The sequence below is a fragment of the Hippoglossus hippoglossus genome, chromosome 22 (genome assembly GCF_009819705.1).
Source record: "Hippoglossus hippoglossus isolate fHipHip1 chromosome 22, fHipHip1.pri, whole genome shotgun sequence".
Lineage (NCBI taxonomy): Eukaryota > Metazoa > Chordata > Actinopteri > Pleuronectiformes > Pleuronectidae > Hippoglossus > Hippoglossus hippoglossus.
In genome coordinates this window covers 4157066-4169773 of record NC_047172.1, presented here as the reverse complement: position 1 = coordinate 4169773, position 12708 = coordinate 4157066, and the positions used below count along the sequence as shown (strand labels likewise).

The 12708-nt window shown below is 39.7% G+C and overlaps 2 long non-coding RNA genes across 2 annotated transcripts; both read left to right on the top strand.

Annotated features, from left to right (window-relative positions):
* Positions 1-8494: 8494 nt before the first annotated feature.
* Positions 8495-11597, top strand: LOC117755673. The gene is made up of 3 exons (XR_004612640.1): positions 8495-8535; positions 10547-11175; positions 11387-11597. It is a non-coding gene; the product is annotated as an uncharacterized LOC117755673 (long non-coding RNA).
* A 174-nt stretch (positions 11598-11771) lies between these two features.
* On the top strand, positions 11772-12449 carry LOC117755675. Its single transcript, XR_004612642.1, has 2 exons — positions 11772-12015; positions 12153-12449. It is a non-coding gene; the product is annotated as an uncharacterized LOC117755675 (long non-coding RNA).
* The last annotated feature ends 259 nt before the right edge of the window (positions 12450-12708 follow it).

Genomic DNA, 12708 nt, shown 5'->3' with positions numbered 1-12708 from the left:
GGAAAGCAAGAGTGCTGGAAAAGCTCTTATTATGAAAGTAAATTCTTGACTATTAAAACAATGGTTTGACAAAATAAGAGTTTAGGGCCACTCAGTGGACCCTCAGTACAAAGCACAGCACAGCAGTCATACGAGGTGGTACAGGAAGAGGATGATGTGTGTATGGGTTACCAGGAAACAGAGGTGTGACTTAAGAAGAACAGCATATGCAGCCATGAAAACACACCACAGATGATCGTTCCTAAAGTCAGCCATGAAAGACAACAAGATGATCACACTCTTCTACATAACCTTTAATATCGTACTGGTCTCAGGTAATGAAATAATGTTCAGAGATAATCTCAAACTACTGCGTTCCTTAATGTTTAAACTCAAAGGGATGGAACAAAAACACAAAGGAAATACAAAATGATTGTCCTGTTCATTTTCTAGATTCTGCTTATAGGTAATATGAACACAATTGTTAAAGAAATCTTTATTCATGTCTTTATTTACTATGTAATCTTGCAGGTGCACTGCCAGTGACAATTTTAATCGTTTTTTCAAAGTGTTCATGCTCATATTGTAGTTAAATGCTTCATTTATCTTTTTTCCACAGGTTCCTCTCTCAGTCACAAAGTCCAGCAGAGTCCAGCTAACATTTACAAGCAACAAGAAGAAACAGCCAAAATCAGCTGTTCACACAGTATTGACAGCTACACTGCAATCCTCTGGTACAAGCAGATAAATAACACACAGCTTCAGTTCCTGGGATACATGTTAGGTAACTCTGAACTTCCAGAGACTGGATCTGGTGTGAAAATGGAAGGGAACGCGAATAAAGATCAGACGAGCACATTAACAATTGAAGGACTAAACCTGAACAGCAGTGCAGTGTATTTCTGTGCTGCTAGTTTACACAGTGACACACATCATCTGCTCCTCAGTACAAAAACCTGCACATGAGGTTCTTTCATCATCTGCCAGCCCCTTACACACGCACCCTCCTCTCATTAGGTGACAGTATTTGTACTTTCTGTTACTCTGAACCAGTGATCACCAACCTTTTCGAGCCAAAGATCACTTTTAATTCCAAACGTAAGCTGAGATCTACCACCCTGATGTCTTCCAAAAAACCCACTTAGGAGGGTCATATTTATAAGTTTTTGCAATTTCTGTTAAAGGCTGAATGTACAAGCATAAATATACACAACGAAAAGCAGTTGTGCAACTTTATCTATTCAATGCACAATATTCACATTAATATCAATTCATATTTACAGCATCTGTTCAGTGCACAATATTTAGCTTCAGTTCAACAATATGTTCTGCAGAGGAGCTGCTGCTGCAGCACAATGTTTTTACATAGGCTTTGCCTTGAATATGGCCATAAATATGACTATTTCCTTGTCTGAAAGTATTCCTTGTACTCAAATAAATACAAGTACTAAACAGCATGAAGCCGTGCGTCTATCGCTCCTGCAAATATTTCACAATAAAAAACACTTTTTAAACAAAAGAAGGGATTCTGTCAACAGAATCGCTGGAGTGCTTTTATTTTGAAACGCATGCAGAAAGTGGTTTTAACGTTTTAAAATGCATGTTTGTGACATAATATCAACAGATAAACATTAAAACTCAGGTGAAAGATCATTTTCTCAGTTTACTGTTCAGTGAAACACAATGTTTATCTGTATATGACAGAAACCTATTTACAACACTTCCCGAACCCGTTTCAAAGTAAAAGCACTCCAGCGTTTCACTTTCTGAATCCATTCATTTGTTCTAACGGGGATTTGATTGTTATCGACGGACTGGAAGATGCAGGTCTTCAGACCGTAGAGTCCTGGTGTTTAGTTTAGTACATAAACCGACTGGTTTCGAAGGCAATGCAGTCGATAAACCAGCGGCTCCGCCGCCAGTAGCCGACACTCTGTCGTTTGAACAACAGACAACTGACACACAGCTGATCTGCGGCGCAACCGCAGCCAGTGAGTCCAGAGAGTTCTGGGATCGACAGTGAAGATGTGAGATCGACCGGTAGATCGCGATCGACGGGTTCAGAGTCTGATCTATAGCGAGAGTTGATATGACAGTTATAAAGTTGAGAGAAGAGGGAGTTGACTCATACAGGAGGTGTAACTGCTGATGGACTGAAGAAAACACAATGATCCACTGCAACAAGGTTTAACCAAACAGCCAGAGAACACAAAATGATTGTCCTATTTTAATTTATCTTCAGCGTGACTTTAAACAATATTTTGGTTTCAGGTAACATCAAACTTATTTTGAGAACTTTTTATTTTATTTTACCACAGCTATTTCTGTTAGATTTCGTGAGGTTTCATGTTTCTCAGTTTTTTAATTCATCAGTGTTTATATTTTGTCTGATCTTTCTTGATCTTTTATCCACAGGTTCCTCTCTCAGTCACAAAGTCCAGCAGAGTCCAGCTAACATTTACAACAAACCAGCAGAAACAGCCAAAATCATCAATTAACAAGTCGCAACCCCCCATGATGTCAACCATTGGTTTGTGAAATACCTTCTTGAAACCACCATCTTTATTTTTCCCTTTTGAAACCAGAAGCAGCCATACAGGAGCAAGACTTAGAGCCTACACCTGCCATTGAATGAGAGTTGCTGTTAATCACATGGTTTCCAGGCCCCATTGCATACAGTGCTTTTTCATCTATTTGACTCTAAATGGGACCATCATTCTATAATGAGGAAGACTTGGAACCTGCGATTGAGACTGTAAACTCCTTAGGAAAATGGTCTATGCCAGTTTAACCACCATGAAAACACAGACAGATTTACATGTGGTGACACTCCCACCTTCAACTCTTCATGACGCTGTAACATACGAGGACTCAAACACTTTCTGACTGACATGGATATTACCAGCATCAAACAAGACCTTCTCATATCATGTGTCCTTTTTCTGTGGACTACAGGTAATATACAATACAAATCTACCACTTAATATTAAAACTTTACATCAAATTACTCATGTTCTTATTATAGTTGATCTTTCTTTTTTTGTTTGTTGATAACGTGACGGTAATTACACACAGGTCTGTCTGATGGCAACGAGGTCACCCAAACACCCATACTGTGGAAAGACACGGGTGAAAATGCAACAATACACTGCAGCCACACCAAGGATTCCTCCTTTTTCCAGATGTACTGGTACAGGCAGCTCCCGGGAGAGACGCTGAAGCAAATACTGTTTATGTCTTCAAACACAAACCGTGAATATGAACCTGGATTCAGTGAAGGGAAGTTCTCAGCCACCAAGCCTGATACGTACAGTGGGACATTGACAGTAAAGAATCTGGTGCCAGAAGACAAAGGCTTGTATTTCTGTGCAGTCAGTGAACACAGTGACACACACTCACAGGGTAGATGAACAAAAACCCCAGTGCAATGCCAGCACACCTCCATCCTTCTCTCTCACATGCTTTAGGGGGACCTCAAGCATCATAAATACTCCCAGTTGCTTTTTGATTTCCTGCCAGACTTTTGAATACAGCTGCAGGATCAAACGTCACAAACTGCAGCGACACTCCCATCAACAACTCTTCAGATCTCTGCAACTAACCTGACAGTTACACACACTTGATCCAACATGGTCGCCTCAGCTCTTTGACAATGTTTGGAAGAAAGGTGACTTACAATAAGGAGTTGTTGTTTCACAGAGTTCACCTGTTGCTTTGGTGATGACAGAGTTTTAGAGTCGTCTACTTTAGCATTTCCATTAACTGTTATACACAGGTTTTACCGGTTAAAGCGATGTCACATAAAACTCTACACTATGGAAAAAGACAAAGGTTAAAAGTGCGACAAGACACAGCAGCCACAGCAAGGGGGTCAAACACTAGCAGATGTACCGGATCATTCATTATTACATTTAATAGAGGCATTGTCATTTTGTTATAAAATAAGTAAATATTCTTTCTGTTGGTGTATAACATTGTTAAACTCTTTGTCCCTATTTTAATTCCATTAACCTTTCAACACAATTCCCTCCGAATTTTAGCAGGAAAGCAAGAGTGCTGGAAAAGCTCTTATTATGAAAGTTAATTCTTGACTATTAAAACAATGGTTTGACAAAATAAGAGTTTATGGCCACTCAGTGGACCCCTCAGTACACAGCACAGCACAGCAGTCATACGAGGTGGTACAGGAAGAGGATGATGTGTGTACGGGTTACCAGGAAACAGAGGTGTGACTTAAGAAGAACAGCATATGCAGCCATGAAAACACACCACAGATGATCGTTCCTAAAGTCAGCCATGAAAGACAACAAGATGATCACACTCTTCTACATAACCTTTAATATCGTACTGGTCTCAGGTAATGAAATAACGTTCAGAGATAATCTCAAACTACTGCGTTCCTTAATGTTTAAACTCAAAAGGTATGGAACAAAAACACTAAGGAAATACAAAATGATTGTCCTGTTCATTTACTAGATTCTGCTTATAGGTAATATAAACACAATTGTTAAAGAAATCTTTATTCATGTCTTTATTTAATATGTAATCTTGCAGGTGCACTGCCAGTGACAATTTTAATCTGTTTTTCAAAGTGTTCATGCTCATATTGTAGTTAAAAGCTTCATTTATCTTTTTTCCACAGGTTCCTCTCTCAGTCACAAAGTCCAGCAGAGTCCAGCTAACATTTACAAGCAACCAGCAGAAACAGCCAAAATCAGCTGTTCACACAGTATTGACAGATACGATCAAATATTCTGGTACAAGCAGTTAAATAACACACAGCTTCATCTCCTAGGATACATGTATGGAAACAAGGAATACCCAGAGCCTGGATCTGGTGTGAAAATGGACGGGAGCGCGAATAAAGATCAGACGTGCACATTAACAATTGAAGGACTGAACCTGAACAGCAGTGCAGTGTATTTCTGTGCTGCTAGTTTACACAGTGAAACACATCATCTGCTCCTCAGTACAAAAACCTGCACATGAGGTTCTTTCATCAGCTCCCAGCCCCTTACACATGCACCCTCCTCTCATTAGGGGGCTGTATTTGTTCTTTCTGTTACTCTGAACTGTAGCGAGAGTTGATATGACAGTTATAAAGTTGAGAGAAGAGGGAGTTGACTGATGCAGGAGGTGTAACTGCTGATGGACTGAAGAAAACACAATGATCCACTGCAACAAGGTTTATCCAAACAGCCAGAGAACACAAAATGATTGTCCTATTTTATTTTATCTTCAGCGCGACTTTAAACAATATTTTGGTTTCAGGTAAGGTCAAAATTATTTAGTGAACTTTTTATTCTATTTTCCCAAAGTTATTTCAATTAGATTTTGTGAGCTTTTATGTTTCTCTGTTCATCAGTGTTTGTATTTTGTCTGATCTTTCTTGATCTTTTTTCCACAGGTTCCTCTCTCAGTCACAAAGTCCAGCAGAGTCCAGCTAACATTTACAAGAAACCAGCCGAAACAGCCAAAATCACCAATTAACAAGTCGCAACCCCCCATGATGTCAACCATTGGTTTGTGAAATACCTTCTTGAAACCACCATCTTATTTTTCCCTTTTGAAACCAGAAGCAGCCACACAGGAGCAAGACTTAGAGCCTACACCTGCCATTGAATGAGAGTTGCTGTTAATCACATGGTTTCCAGGCCCCATTGCAAAAAGTAATTTTTCATCTATTTGACTCTAAATGGGACCATCATGCTATAATGAGGAAGACTTGGAACCTGCGATTGAGACTGTAAACTCCTTAGGAAAATGGTCTATGCCAGTTTAACCACCATGAAAACACAGACAGATTTACATGTGGTGACACTCCCACCTTCAACTCTTCATGACGCTGTAACATACGAGGACTCAAACACTTTCTGACTGACATGGATATTACCAGCATCAAACAAGACCTCCTCATATCATGTGTCCTTTTTCTGTGGACTACAGGTAATATACAATACAAATCTACCACTTAATATTAAAACTTTACATCAAATTAATCATGTTCTTATTATAGTTGATCTTTCTTTTTTTGTTTGTTGATAACGTGACGGTAATTACACACAGGTCTGTCTGATGGCAACGAGGTCACCCAAACACCCATACTGTGGAAAGACACGGGTGAAAATGCAACAATACACTGCAGCCACACCAAGGGTTCCACCTTTTACCTGATGTACTGGTACAGGCAGCTCCCGGGAGAGACGCTGAAGCAAATACTGTTTATGTCTTCAAACACAAACCGTGAATATGAACCTGGATTCAGTGAAGGGAAGTTCTCAGCCACCAAGCCTGATACGTACAGTGGGACATTGACAGTAAAGAATCTGGTGCCGGATGACAAAGGCTTGTATTTCTGTGCAGTCAGTGAACACAGTGACACACACGCACAGGGTAGATGAACAAAAACCCCAGTGCAATGCCAGCACTCCTCCATCCTTCTCTCTCACATGCTTTAGGGGGACCTCAAGCATCATAAATACTCCCAGTTGCTTTTTGATTTCCTGCCAGACTTTTGAATACAGCTGCAGGATCAAACGTCACAAACTGCAGCGACACTCCCATCAACAACTCTTCAGATCTCTGCAACTAACCTGACAGTTACACAGACTTGATCCAACATGGTCGCCTCAGCTCTTTGACAATGTTTGGAAGAAAGGTGAATGACAATAAGGAGTTGTTGTTTCACAGAGTTCACCTGTTGCTTTGGTGATGACAGAGTTTTAGAGTCGTCAGCTTTAGCATTTCCATTCACTGTTTTACACAGGTTTTACCGGTGGAAGCGATGTCACATAAAACTCTACACTATGGAAAAGACAAAGGTAAAAGTGTGACAAGACACTGCAGCCACAGCAAGGGGGTCAAACACTAGCAGATGTACTGGTTCCGACAGCTGCCAGGGGAGGCGATGAAGCAAATACAACCCCCCACATTAATAGGAAAATGGCTTCAATGAGCAAAAACAGAGAAGAGTTGTGGTCCGACTGCATCTTTGACGGTGCAGAAGCTGCAGCCTGAGGACAGGGGGGTGGATTTTTGTGCTGTGAGTCAACACAGTGATCCAGGTGATTTAGGAAGCTCCACAAAATCATAAATCCCAAGGTCAGTGAATAGAAGATGACAGTGTCTTTGATAAACTACACAGAGGACTGAGTATTTGTAATTGCACCTGAAGATTTTGGTTCATTGATTATTACATTTAATAGAGGCATTGTCATTTTGTTATAAAAGAGGTAAATATTCTTTCTGTTGGTGTATAACATTGTTAAACTCTTTGTCCCTATTTTAATTCCATAAACCTTTCAACACAATTCCCTCCGAATTTCAGCAGAAAAGCAAGAGTGCTGGAAAAGCTCTTATTATGAAAGTTAATTCTTGACTATTAAAATAATGGTTTGACAAAATAAGAGTTTAGGGCCACTTAGTGGACCCCTCAGTACACAGCACAGCACAGCAGTCATACGAGGTGGTACAGGAAGAGGATGATGTGTGTACGGGTTACCAGGAAACAGAGGTGTGACTTAAGAAGAACAGCATATGCAGCCATGAAACACACCACAGATGATCGTTCCTAAAGTCAGCCATGAAAGACAACAAGATGATCACACTCTTCTACATAACCTTTAATATCGTACTGTTCTCAGGTAATGAAATAATGTTCAGAGATAATCTCAAACTACTGCGTTCCTTAATGTTTTAACTCAAAGGGATGGAACAAAAACACTCAGGAAATACAAAATGATTGTCCTGTTCATTTACTAGATTCTGCTTATAGGTAATATAAACACAATTGTTAAAGAAATCTTTATTCATGTCTTTATTTACTATGTAATCTTGCAGGTGCACTGCCAGTGACAATTTTAATCTGTTTTTCAAAGTGTTCATGCTCATATTGTAGTTAAATGCTTCATTTATCTTTTTTCCACAGGTTCCTCTCTCAGTCACAAAGTCCAGCAGAGTCCAGCTAACATTTACAAGCAACCAGCAGAAACAGCCAAAATCAGCTGTTCACACAGTATTGAAGGCTACAATCGAATCTTCTGGTACAAGCAGATAAATAACACACAGCTTCAGCTCCTAGGATACATGTTTGGAAACAAGGAAAACCCAGAGCCTGGATCTGGTGTGAAAATGGACGGGAGCGCGTATAAAGATAAGACGTGCACATTAACAATTGAAGGACTGAACCTGAACAGCAGTGCAGTGTATTTCTGTGCTGCTAGTTTACACAGTGAAACACATCATCTGCTCCTCAGTACAAAAACCTGCACATGAGGTTCTTTCATCAGCTGCCAGCCCCTTACACACGCACCCTCCTCTCATTAGGTGGCAGTATTTGTACTTTCTGTTTCTCTGATCTATAGCGAGAGTTGATATGACAGTTATAAAGTTGAGAGAAGAGGGAGTTGACTCATACAGGAGGTGTAACTGCTGATGGACTGAAGAAAACACAATGATCCACTGCAACAAGGTTTAACCAAACAGCCAGAGAACACAAAATGATTGTCCTATCTTATTTTATCTTCAGCGTGACTTTAAACAATATTTTGGTTTCAGGTAACGTCAAAATTATTGAGTGAACTAATTTTTATAGTTTCCTGAATTTATTTTTCAAGATTTGTTCGTGTACATTAAGTCTCTCAAAATTATTTTGAGAACTTTTTATTCTATTTTACCAAAGTTAGTTCAATTAGATTTTGTGAGGTTTTATGTTTCTCTGTTCATCAGTGTTTGTATTTTGTCTGATTCTTTCTTGATCTTTTTTCCACAGGTTCCTCTCTCAGTCACAAAGTCCAGCAGAGTCCAGCTAACATTTACAAGCAACCAGCAGAAACAGCCAAAATCAGCTGTTCACACAGTATTGACAACTACAATCAAATCTTCTGGTACAAGCAGATAAATAACACACAGCTTCAGTTCCTGGGATACATGGTAGTTAACTCTGGAGTTTCAGAGCCTGGATCTGGTGTGAAAATAGACGGGAACGCGAATAAAGATCAGACGAGCACATTAACAATCGAAGGACTGAACCTGAACAGCAGTGCAGTGTATTTCTGTGCTGCTAGTTTACACAGTGAAACACATCATCTGCTCCTCAGTACAAAAACCTGCACATGAGGTTCTTTCATCAGCTGCCAGCCCCTTACACACGCACCCTCCTCTCATTAGGTGGCAGTATTTGTACTTTCTGTTACTCTGAACCAGTGATCACCAACCTTTTCGAGCCAAAGATCACTTTTAAATTCCAAACGTAAGCTGAGATCTACCACCCTGATGTCTTCCAAAAAACCCACTTAGGAGGGTCATATTTATTAGTTTTTGCATTTTCTGTTAAAGGCTGAATGTACAGGCATAAATATACACAAAGAAAGGCAGTTGTGCAACTTTATCTATTCAATGCACAATATTCACATTAATATCAATTCATATTTACAGCATCTGTTCAGTGCACAATATTTAGCTTCAGTTCAACAATATGTTCTGCAGAGGAGCTGCTGCTGCAGCACAATGTTTTTACATAGGCTTTGCCTTGAATATGGTCATAAATATGACTATTTCCTTGTCTGAAAGTATTCCTTGTACTCAAATAAATACAAGTACTAAACAGCATGAAGCCGTGCGTCTATCGCTCCTGCAAATATTTCACAATAAAAAACAATTTTTAAACAAAAGAAGGGATTCTGTCAACAGAATCGCTGGAGTGCTTTTATTTTGAAACGCACGCAGAAAGTAGTTTTAACGTTTTAAAATGCATGTTTGTGACATAATATCAACAGATAAACATTAAAACGCAGGTGAAAGATAATTTTCTCAGTTTATTGTTCAGTGAAACACAATGTTTATCTGTATATGACAGAAACCTATTTACAACACTTCCCGAACCCGTTTCAAAGTAAAAGCACTCCAGCGTTTCACTTTCTGAATCCATTCATTTGTTCTAACGGGGCTTTGATTGTTATCGACAGACTGGAAGATGCAGGTCTTCAGACCGTAGAGTCCTGGTGTTTAGTTTAGTACATAAACCAACTGGTTTCGAAGGCAATGCAGTCGATAAACCAGCAGCTCCGCCGCCAGTAGCCGACACTCTGTCGTTTGAACAACAGACAACTGACACACAGCTGATCTGCGGCGCAACCGCAGCCAGTGAGTCCAGAGAGTGCTGGGATCGACAGTGAAGATGTGAGATCGACCGGTAGATCGCGATCGACGGGTTCAGAGTCTGATCTATAGCGAGAGTTGATATGACAGTTATAAAGTTGAGAGAAGAGGGAGTTGACTCATACAGGAGGTGTAACTGCTGATGGACTGAAGAAAACACAATGATCCACTGCAACAAGGTTTAACCAAACAGCCAGAGAACACAAAATGATTGTCCTATTTTATTTCATCTTCAGCGCGACTTTAAACAATATTTTGGTTTCAGGTAACATCCAAATTATTTTGAGAAATTTGTATTGTATTTTACCACAGCTATTTCTGTTAGATTTTGTGAGGTTTCATGTTTCTCAGTTTTTTAATTCATCAGTGTTTGTATTTTGTCTGATCTTTCTTGATCTTTTTTCCACAGGTTCCTCTCTCAGTCACAAAGTCCAGCAGAGTCCAGCTAACATTTACAACAAACCAGAAGAAACAGCCAAAATCAGCTGTTCACACAGTATTGACAGCTACAATCAAATCCTCTGGTACAAGCAGATAAATAACACACAGCTTCAGCTCCTAGGATACATGAATGGAAACAAGGAATACCCAGAGACTGGATCTGGTGTAAAAATGGACGGGAACGCGAGAAAAGATCAGACGAGCACATTAACAATCGAAGGACTGAACCTGAACAGCAGTGCAGTGTATTTCTGTGCTGCTAGTTTACACAGTGAAACACATCATCTGCTCCTCAGTACAAAAACCTGCACATGAGGTTCTTTCATCAGCTGCCAGCCCCTTACACACACACCCTCCTCTCATTAGGGGGCAGTATTTGTACTTTCTGTTACTCTGAACTGTGGCGAGAGTTGATATGACAGTTATAAAGTTGAGAGAAGAGGGAGTTGACTCATACAGGAGGTGTAACTGCTGATGGACTGAAGAAAACACAATGATCCACTGCAACAAGGTTTAACCAAACAGCCAGAGAACACAAAATGATTGTCCTATTTTATTTCATCTTCAGCGTGACTTTAAACAATATTTTGGTTTCAGGTAACGTCAAAATTATTTAGTGAACTAATTTTTATAGTTTCCTGAATTTATTTTTCAAGATTTGTTTGTGTACATTAAGTCTCAAAATTATTTTGAGAACTTTTTATTTTATTTTACCACAGCTATTTGAATTAGATTTTGTGAGGTTTTATGTTTCTCTGTTCATCCGTGTTTATATTTTGTCTGATCTTTCTCTATCTTTTTTCCACAGGTTCCTCTCTCAGTCACAAAGTCCAGCAGAGTCCAGCTAACATTTACAACAAACCAGAAGAAACAGCCAAAATCAGCTGTTCACACAGTATTGACAGCTACAATCAAATCCTCTGGTACAAGCAGATAAATAACACACAGCTTCAGCTCCTAGGATACATGAATGGAAACAAGGAAAACCCAGAGCCTGGATCTGGTGTGAAAATGGACGGGAGCGCGTATAAAGATAAGACGTGCACATTAACAATCGAAGGACTGAACCTGAGCAGCAGTGCAGTGTATTTCTGTGCTGCTAGTTTACACAGTGAAACACATCATCTGCTCCTCAGTACAAAAACCTGCACATGAGGTTCTTTCATCAGCTGCCAGCACCTTACACACGCACCCTCCTCTCATTAGGGGGCAGTATTTGTACTTTCTGTTACTCTGAACTGTGGCGAGAGTTGATATGACAGTTATAAAGTTGAGAGAAGAGGGAGTTGACTGATACAGGAGGTGTAACTGCTGATGGACTGAAGAAAACACAATGATCCACTGCAACAAGGTTTAACCAAACAGCCAGAGAACACAAAATGATTGTCCTATTTTATTTTATCTTCAGCGCGACTTTAAACAATATTTTGGTTTCAGGTAACGTCAAAATTATTTAGTGAACTTTTTATTCTATTTTCCCAAAGTTAGTTCAATTAGATTTTGTGAGGTTTTATGTTTCTCTGTTCATCAGTGTTTGTATTTTGTCTAATTCTTTCTCGATCTTTTATCCACAGGTTCCTCTCTCAGTCACAAAGTCCAGCAGAGTCCAGCTAACATTTACAAGAAACCAGCAGAAACAGCCAAAATCAGCTGTTCACACAGTATTGACAGCTACAATGTAATCCTCTGGTACAAGCAGATAAATAACACACAGCTTCAGTTCCTAGGATACATGGTAGGAAACTCTGAACTTCCAGAGACTGGATCTGGTGTGAAAATGGATGGGAACGCGAATAAAGATCAGAATGTCACATTAACAATTGAAGGACTGAACCTGAACAGCAGTGCAGTGTATTTCTGTGCTGCTAGTTTACACAGTGAAACACATGATCTGCTCCTCAGTACAAAAACCTCACCATCACACAGTTTTCATCTTTGTATTAAAGCTCACATAAATCTTGCACCTGGAGTAAACCATTCTAACCTCTCAAAGATCAGAGATTGTAATAGGAGGTCCTTTCTGTGGAGTAACGTCACAACTCTTCATGACGCTGTAACATACGAGGACTCAAACACTTTCTGACTGACATGGATATTACCAGCATCAAACAAGACCTTCTCATATTATGT